This window comes from Lasioglossum baleicum, unplaced genomic scaffold (genome assembly GCF_051020765.1).
Source record: "Lasioglossum baleicum unplaced genomic scaffold, iyLasBale1 scaffold0047, whole genome shotgun sequence".
Taxonomy (NCBI): domain Eukaryota; kingdom Metazoa; phylum Arthropoda; class Insecta; order Hymenoptera; family Halictidae; genus Lasioglossum; species Lasioglossum baleicum.
The window spans coordinates 929,328-939,309 of NW_027469107.1; positions in this window are offsets into that span (position 1 = coordinate 929,328).

Sequence of the window (9,982 nt, forward strand, 5' to 3'; positions counted from 1 at the left end):
GGCTATAAAATGGTTGGGGGGCACTGCTGTTAAGCACAAGTGAAAGCTTTTGTATTCGAAGAATTGCATGCTCGAATTTTCACCACAGGTCTAGCGAAACCTGAGAATAAAGCTGTGCATCCCAATATTGCACCAACACAGAGTGGATCGACGCACAGGATCTCGTTCGCCAACCGAAGCTGAGATGGTCGCGTTCGAAGAATACGCGGCCATCAACAAAGGGTATTTCGATTCGTCGGAGGACGACGTGATGAATTATAATAGGCATTTATTCTGCGCGGCTCACCGTGTCACCGGCGAGAAGTGGTCGAAGCCACCGCAACAATATAAACAATTAACGCCCCCCATCTCATCGAGGCGCCGTGAAATTATGAAACGTTGCCCGGTCCGCGGCTATAAAATGGTTGGGGAGCACTGCTGTAAAGCACAAGTGAAATCTTCTTGATTCGAAGAATTGCAAGCTCATATTATCACCACTGGTCTAACGAAATGTGCGAATTAAGCTGAACAACCCAATATTGCACCAACACAGAGTGGAACCACGCGCACGATCTCGTTCTGCAACCGTAGCAGAGATGGACCCGTTCGAAGAATACGCGACCATCCACAAAGGGTATTTCGATTCTTCGGAGCACGACGTGATGAAGTAAAATTGGAATTTATTCTGCGAGGCTCACCGTCTCACCGGCGAGAAGTGGTCGAAGCCATCGTAACAATAGAAACAATTGCCGCCCCCCCCTCATCGAGGCGCCGTAAAATTATCAAACTTTGCCCTGTCCGCGGCTATAAAATGGTTGGGGAGCACTGCTGTTAAGCACAAGTGAAAGCTTTTGGATTCGAAGAATTGCAAGCTCGCGTTTTCTCCACTGGTCTAGCGAAACCTGAGAATAAAGCTGTGCAGCCCAATATTGCACCAACACAGAGTGGATCCACGCACAGGATCTCGTTCTCCAAACGAAGCTGAGATGGTCGCGTTCGAAGAATACGCGGCCATCAACAAAGGGTATTTCGATTCGTTGGAGGACGACGTGATGTATTATAATAGGAATTTATTCTAAGCGGCTCACCGTCTCACCGGCGAGAAGTGGTCGAAGCCACCGCAACAATATAAACAATTAACGCCCCCCATCTCATCGAGGCGCCGTAAAATTATGGAACGTTGCCCGGTCCGCGGCTATAAAATGGTTGGGGAGCACTGCTGTAAAGCACAAGTGAAAGATTTTTATTCGAAGAATTGCAAGCTCATATTATCAGCACTGGTCTAGCGAAACCAGAGAATTAAGCTGTACAATCCAATATTGCACCAACACAGAGTGGAACCCGCGCACGATTTCGTTCTCCAACCGAAGCTGAGATGGTCGCGTTCGAAGAATACGCGGCCATCAATAAACGGTATTTCGATTCGTCGGAGGACGACGTGATGAAGTATAATAGGAATTTATTTTGCGAGGCTCACCGTCTCACCGGCGAGAAGTGGTCGAAGCCACCGCAACAATATAAACAATTAACGCCCCCCATCTCATCGAGGCGCCGTAAAATTATGGAACGTTGCCCGGTCCGCGGCTGTAAAATGGTTGGGGAGCACTGCTGTAAAGCACAAGTGGAAGCTTTTTGATTCGAAGAATTGCAAGCTCATATTATCACCACAGGTCTAGCGAAAGCTGAGAATAAACCTGTGCAGCCCAATATTGCACCAACGCAGAGTGGATCCACGCGCAGGATCTCGTTCGCCAACCGAAGCTGAGATGGTCGTGTTCGAAGAATACGGGGCCATCAACAAAGGGTATTTCGATTCGTCGGAGGACGACGTGATGAATTATAATAGGAATTTATTCTGCGCGGCTCACCGGCGAGAAGTGGTCGAAGCCACCGCAACAATATAAACAATTAACGCCCCCCATCTCATCGAGGCGCCGTGAAATTATGAAACGTTGCCCGGTCCGCGGCTATAAAATGGTTGGGGAGCACTGCTGTTAAGCACAAGTGAAAGCTTTTGGATTCGAAGAATTGCATGCTCGAATTTTCACCACAGGTCTAGCGAAACCTGAGAATAAAGCTGTGCAGCCCAATATTACACCAACACAGAGTGGGTCGACGCGCAGGATCTCGTTCGCCAACCGAAGCTGAGATAGTCGCGTTCGAAGAATACGCGGCCATCCACAAAGGGTATTTCGATTCGTCGGAGCACGACGTGATGAAGTAAAATTGGAATTTATTCTGCGAGGCTCACCGTCTCACCGCCGAGAAGTGGTCGAAGCCACCGTAACAATAGAAACAATTGCCGCCCCCCCCTCATCGAGGCGCCGTAAAATTATCAAACTTTGCCCTGTCCGCGGCTATAAAATGGTTGGGGAGCACTGCTGTTAAGCACAAGTGAAAGCTTTTGGATTCGAAGAATTGCAAGCTCGCATTCTACCACAGGTCTAGCGAAACCTGAGAATTAAGCTGTACAATCCAATATTGCACCAACACAGAGTGGAACCCGCGCACGATTTCGTTCTCCAACCGAAGCTGAGATGGTCGCGTTAGAAGAATACGCGGCCATCAACAAAGGGTATTTCGATTCGTCGGAGGACGACGTGATGAAGTAAAATTGGAATTTGTTCTGCGCGGCTCACCGTCTCACCAGCGAGAAGTGGTCGAAGCCACCGCAACAATATAAACAATTAACGCCCCTCATTTCATCGAGCCGCCGTAAAATTATCAAACGTTGCCCGGTCCGCGGCTATAAAATGGTTGGGGAGCACTGCTGTAAAGCACAAGTAAAAGCTTTTTGATTCGAAGAATTGCAAGCTCATAATATCAGCACTGGTCTAGCGAAACCAGAGAATTAAGCTGTACAATCCAATATTGCACCAACACAGAGTGGAACCCGCGCACGATTTCGTTCTCCAACCGAAGCTGAGATGGTCGCGTTCGAAGAATACGCGGCCATCAACAAAGGGTATTTCGATTCGTCGGAGGACGACGTGATGTATTATAATAGGAATTTATTTTGCGCGGCTCACCGTCTCACCGGCGAGAAGTGGTCGAAGTCACCGCAACAATATAAACAATTAACGCCCCTCCCCCCTCATCGAGGCGCCGTAAAATTCTCAAACCTTGCCCGGTCCGCGGCTATAAAATGGTTGGGGAGCACTGCTGTTAAGCACAAGTGAAAGCATTTGGATTCGAAGAATTGCAAGCTCGCATTCTACCACAGGTCTAGCGAAACCTGAGAATTAAGCTGTACAATCCAATATTGCACCAACACAGAGTGGAATCCGCGCACGATTTCGTTCTCCAACCGAAGCTGAGATGGTCGCGTTAGAAGAATACGCGGCCATCAACAAAGGGTATTTCGATTCGTCGGAGGACGACGTGATGAAGTAAAATTGGAATTTGTTCTGCGCGGCTCACCGTCTCACCAGCGAGAAGTGGTCGAAGCCACCGCAACAATATAAACAATTAACGCCCCTCATTTCATCGAGCCGCCGTAAAATTATCAAACGTTGCCCGGTCCGCGGCTATAAAATGGTTGGGGAGCACTGCTGTAAAGCACAAGTAAAAGCTTTTTGATTCGAAGAATTGCAAGCTCATAATATCAGCACTGGTCTAGCGAAACCAGAGAATTAAGCTGTACAATCCAATATTGCACCAACACAGAGTGGAACCCGCGCACGATTTCGTTCTCCAACCGAAGCTGAGATGGTCGCGTTCGAAGAATACGCGGCCATCAACAAACGGTATTTCGATTCGTCGGAGGACGACGTGATGAAGTATAATAGGAATTTATTTTGCGAGGCTCACCATCTCACCGGCGAGAAGTGGTCGAAGCCACCGCAACAATATAAACAATTAACGCCCCTCCCCCCTCATCGAGGCGCCGTAAAATTATGGAACGTTGCCCGGTCCGCGGCTATAAAATGGTTGGGGAGCTCTGCTGTAAAGCACAAGTGAAATCTTTTTGATTCGAAGAATTGCAAGCTCATATTATCACCACTGGTCTAACGAAATGTGCGAATTAAGCTGAACAACCCAATATTGCACCAACACAGAGTGGAACCTCGCGCAGGATCTCGTTCTGCAACCGTAGCAGAGATGGACCCGTTCGAAGAATACGCGACCATCCACAAAGGGTTTTTCGATTCGTCGGAGCACGACTTGATGAAGTCAAATTAGAATTTATTCTGCGAGGCTCACCGTCTCACCGGCGAGAAGTGGTCGAAGCCACCGCAACAATATAAACAATTAACGCCCCCCATTTCATCGGGGCGCCGTAAAATTATCAAACGTTGCCCGGTCCGCGGCTATAAAATGGTTGGGTAGCACTGCTGTAAAGCTCAAGTGAAAGCTTTTTGATTCGAAGAATTGCAAGCTCATATTATCACCACTTGTCTAACGAAATGTGAGAATTAAGCTGTATAACCCAATATTGCACCAACACAGAGTGGATCCCCGCGCAGGATCTCGTTTTCCAACCGAAACAGAGATGGACGCGTTCGAAGAATAAGCGATCATCCACAAAGGGTATTTCGATTCGTCGGTTGACAACGTGATAAAGAAAAGTTGGAATTTGTTCTGCGAGGCTCACCGTCTCACCGGCGAGAAGTGGTCGAAGCCACCGCAACAATATAAACAATTAACGCCCCTCCCCCCTCATCGGGCGCGGTAAAATTATCAAACGTTGACCGGTTCGCGGCTATAAAATGGTTGGGGAGCACTGCTGTCAAGCACAAGTGAAAGCTTTTTGATTCGAAGAATTGCAAGCTCATATTATCTCCACTGGTCTAGCGAAACCTGAGAATTAAGCTGTACTATCCAATATTGCACCAACACAGAGTGGAACCCGCGCAGGATCTCGTTCTCCAACCGAAGCTGAGATGGTCGCGTTAGAAGAATACGCGGCCATCAACAAAGGGTATTTCGATTCGTCGGAGGACGACGTGATGAAGTAAAATTGGAATTTATTCTGCGAGGCTCACCGTCTCACCGGCGAGAAGTGGTCGAAGCCACCGCAACAATATAAACAATTAACGCCCCTCCCCCCTCATCGGGCGCGGTAAAATTATCAAACGTTGACCGGTTCGCGGCTATAAAATGGTTGGGTAGCACTGCTGTCAAGCACAAGTGAAAGCTTTTTGATTCGAAGAATTGCAAGCTCATATTATCTCCACTGGTCTAGCGAAACCTGAGAATTAAGCTGTACTACCCAATATTGCACCAACACAGAGTGGAACCCGCGCAGGATCTCGTTCTCCAACCGAAGCTCAGATGGTCGCGTTAGAAGAATACGCGGCCATCAACAAAGGGTATTTCGATTCGTCGGAGGACGACGTGATGAAGTAAAATTGGAATTTATTCTGCGCGGCTCACCGTCTCACCGGCGAGAAGTGGTCGAAGCCACCGCAACAGTATAAACAATTAACGCCCCCCATTTCATCGAGGCGCCGGAAAATTATCAAACGTTGCCCGGTCCGCGGCTATAAAATGGTTGGGTAGCACTGCTGTAAAGCTCAAGTGAAAGCTTTTTGATTCGAAGAATTGCAAGCTCATATTATCACCACATGTCTAACGAAATGTGAGAATTAAGCTGTACAACCCAATATTGCACCAACACAGAGTGGATCCCCGCGCAGGATCTCGTTCTCCAACCGAAACAGAGATGGACGCGTTCGAAGAATAAGCGATCATCCACAAAGGGTATTTCGATTCGTCGGTTGACAACGTGATAAAGAAAAGTTGGAATTTGTTCTGCGAGGCTCACCGTCTCACCGGCGAGAAGTGGTCGAAGCCACCGCAACAATATAAACAATTAACGCCCCTCCGCCCTCATCGGGCGCGGTAAAATTATGGAACGTTGCCCGGTCCGCAGCTGTAAAATGGTTGGGGAGCACCGCTGTAAAGCACAAGTGAAAGCTTTTTGATTCGAAGAATTCAAGCTCATATTATCACCACAGGTCTAGCGAAAGCTGAGAATAAACCTGTGCAGCCCAATATTGCACCAACACAGAGTGGATCCACGCGCAGGATCTCGTTCTCCAAACGAAGCTGAGATGGTCACGTTCGAAGAATACGCGGCCATCAACAAAGGGTATTTCGATTCGTCGGTTGACAACGTGATAAAGAAAAGTTGGAATTTGTTCTGCGAGGCTCACCGTCTCACCGGCGAGAAGTGGTCGAAGCCACCGCAACAATATGAACAATTAACGCCCCTCCCCCCTCATCGAGGCGCCGTAAAATTCTCAAACTTTGCCCGGTCCGCGGCTATAAAATGGTTGCGGAGCACTGCTGTTAAGCACAAGTGAAAGCATTTGAATTCGAACAATTGCAAGCTCGCATTTTCACCACAGGTCTAGCGAAACCTGAGAATTAAGCTGTACAATCCAATATTGTACCAACACAAAGTGGAACCCGCGCAGGATCTCGTTCTCCAACCGAAGCTGAGATGGTCGCGTTAGAAGAATACGCGGCCATCAACAAAGGGTATTTCGATTCGTCGGAGGACGACGTGATGAAGTAAAATTGGAATTTATTCTGCGCGGCTCACCGTCTCACCGGCGAGAAGTGGTCGAAGCCACCGCAACAATATAAACAATTAACGCCCCCCATTTCATCGAGGCGCCGTAAAATTATCAAACGTTGCCCGGTCCGCGGCTATAAAATGGTTGGGTAGCACTGCTGTAAAGCTCAAGTGAAAGCTTTTTGATTCGAAGAATTGCAAGCTCATATTATCACCACTTGTCTAACGAAATGTGAGAATTAAGCTGTATAACCCAATATTCCACCAACACAGAGTGGATCCCCGCGCAGGATCTCGTTCTCCAACCGAAACAGAGATGGACGCGTTCGAAGAATTAGCGATCATCCACAAAGGGTATTTCGATTCGTCGGTTGACAACGTGATAAAGAAAAGTTGGAATTTGTTCTGCGAGGCTCACCGTCTCACCGGCGAGAAGTGGACGAAGCCACCGCAACAATATAAACAATTAACGCCCCTCCCCCTCAACGGGCGCGGTAAAATTATCAAACGTTGACCGGTTCGCGGCTATAAAATGGTTGGGGAGCACTGCTGTCAAGCACAAGTGAAAGCTTTTTGATTCGAAGAATTGCAAGCTCATATTATCTCCACTGGTCTAGCGAAACCTGAGAATTAAGCTGTACTATCCAATATTGCACCAACACAGAGTGGAACCCGCGCAGGATCTCGTTCTCCAACCGAAGCTGAGATGGTCGCGTTAGAAGAATACGCGGCCATCAACAAAGGGTATTTCGATTCGTCGGTTGACAACGTGATAAAGAAAAGTTGGAATTTGTTCTGCGAGGCTCACCGTCTCACCGGCGAGAAGTGGTCGAAGCCACCGCAACAATATAAACAATTAACGCCCCCCATCTCATCGAGGCGCCGTGAAATTATGAAACGTTGCCCGGTCCGCGGCTATAAAATGGTTGGGGAGCACTGCTGTAAAGCACAAGTGAAATCTTTTTGATTCGAAGAATTGCAAGCTCATGTTATCACCACTAGTCTAACGAAATGAGCGAATTAAGCTGAACAACCCAATATTGCACCAACACAGATTGGAACCACGCGCACGATCTCGTTCTGCAACCGTAGCAGAGATGGACCCGTTCGAAGAATACGCGACCATCCACAAAGGGTATTTCGATTCGTCGGAGCACGACGTGATGAAGTAAAATTGGAATTTTTCTGCGTGGCTCACCGTCTCACCGGCGAGAAGTGGTCGGAGCCACCGTAACAATATAAACAATTAACGCCCCCCATCTCATCGAGGCGCCGTAAAATTATCAAACGTTGCCCGGTCCGCGGCTATAAAATGGTTGGGTAGCACTGCTGTAAAGCTCAAGTGAAAGCTTTTTGATTCGAAGAATTGCAAGCTCATATTATCACCACTTGTCTAACGAAATGTGAGAATTAAGCTGTATAACCCAATATTGCACCAACACAGAGTGGATCCCCGCGCAGGATCTCGTTCTCCAACCGAAGCAGAGATGGACGCGTTCGAAGAATAAGCGATCATCCACAAAGGGTATTTCGATTCGTCGGTTGACAACGTGATAAAGAAAAGTTGGAATTTGTTCTGCGAGGCTCACCGTCTCACCGGCGAGAAGTGGTCGAAGCCACCGCAACAATATAAACAATTAACGCCCCTCCCCCCTCATCGGGCGCGGTAAAATTATCAAACGTTGACCGGTTCGCGGCTATAAAATGGTTGGGGAGCACTGCTGTCAAGCACAAGTGAAAGCTTTTTGATTCGAAGAATTGCAAGCTCTTATTATCTCCACTGGTCTAGCGAAACCTGAGAATTAAGCTGTACTATCCAATATTGCACCAATACAGAGTGGAACCCGCGCAGGATCTCGTTCTCCAACCGAAGCTGAGATGGTCGCGTTAGAAGAATACGCGGCCATCAACAAAGGGTATTTCGATTCGTCGGAGGACGACGTGATGAAGTAAAATTGGAATTTATTCTGCGCGGCTCACCGTCTCACCGGCGAGAAGTGGTCGAAGCCACCGCAACAATATAAACAATTAACGCCCCCCATTTCATCGAGGCGCCGTAAAATTATCAAACGTTGCCCGGTCCGCGGCTATAAAATGGTTGGGTAGCACTGCTGTAAAGCTCAAGTGAATGCTTTTTGATTCGAAGAATTGCAAGCTCATATTATCACCACTTGTCTAACGAAATGTGAGAATTAAGCTGTATAACCCAATATTGCACCAACACAGAGTGGATCGCCGCGCAGGATCTCGTTCTCCAACCGAAGCAGAGATGGACGCGTTCGAAGAATAAGCGATCATCCACAAAGGGTATTTCGATTCGTCGGTTGACAACGTGATAAAGAAAAGTTGGAATTTGTTCTGCGAGGCTCACCGTCTCACCGGCGAGAAGTGGTCGAAGCCACCGCAACAATATAAACAATTAACGCCCCTCCCCCCTCATCGGGCGCGGTAAAATTATCAAACGTTGTCCGGTTCGCGGCTATAAAATGGTTGGGAAGCACTGCTGTAAAGCTCAAGTGCAAGCTTTTTGATTCGAAGAATTGCAAGCTCATATTATCACCACTTGTCTAACGAAATGTGAGAATTAAGCTGTACAATCCAATATTGCACCAACACAAAGTGGAACCCGCGCAGGATCTCGTTCTCCAACCGAAGCTGAGATGGTCGCGTTAGAAGAATACGCGGCCATCAACAAAGGGTATTTCGATACGTCGGAGGACGATGTGATGAAGTAAAATTGGAATTTATTCTGCGCGGCTCACCGTCTCACCGGCGAGAAGTGGTCGAAGCCACCGCAACAATATAAACAATTAACGCCCCCCATTTCATCGAGGCGCCGTAAAATTATCAAACGTTGCCCGGTCCGCGGTTATAAAATGGTTGGGTAGCACTGCTGTAAAGCTCAAGTGAAAGCTTTTTGATTCGAAGAATTGCAAGCTCATATTATCACCACTTGTCTAACGAAATGTGAGAATTAAGCTGTATAACCCAATATTGCACCAACACAGAGTGGAACCACGCGCACGATCTCGTTCTGCAACCGTAGCAGAGATGGACCCGTTCGAAGAATACGCGACCATCCACAAAGGGTATTTCGATTCGTCGGAGCACGACGTGATGAAGTAAAATTGGAATTTTTCTGCGTGGCTCACCGTCTCACCGGCGAGAAGTGGTCGGAGCCACCGTAACAATATAAACAATAAACGCCCCCCATCTCATCGAGGCGCCGTAAAATTATCAAACGTTGCCCGGTCCGCGGCTATAAAATGGTTGGGTAGCACTGCTGTAAAGCTCAAGTGAAAGCTTTTTGATTCGAAGAATTGCAAGCTCATATTATCACCACTTGTCTAACGAAATGTGAGAATTAAGCTGTATAACCCAATATTGCACCAACACAGAGTGGATCCCCGCGCAGGATCTCGTTCTCCAACCGAAGCAGAGATGGACGCGTTCGAAGAATAAGCGATCATCCACAAAGGG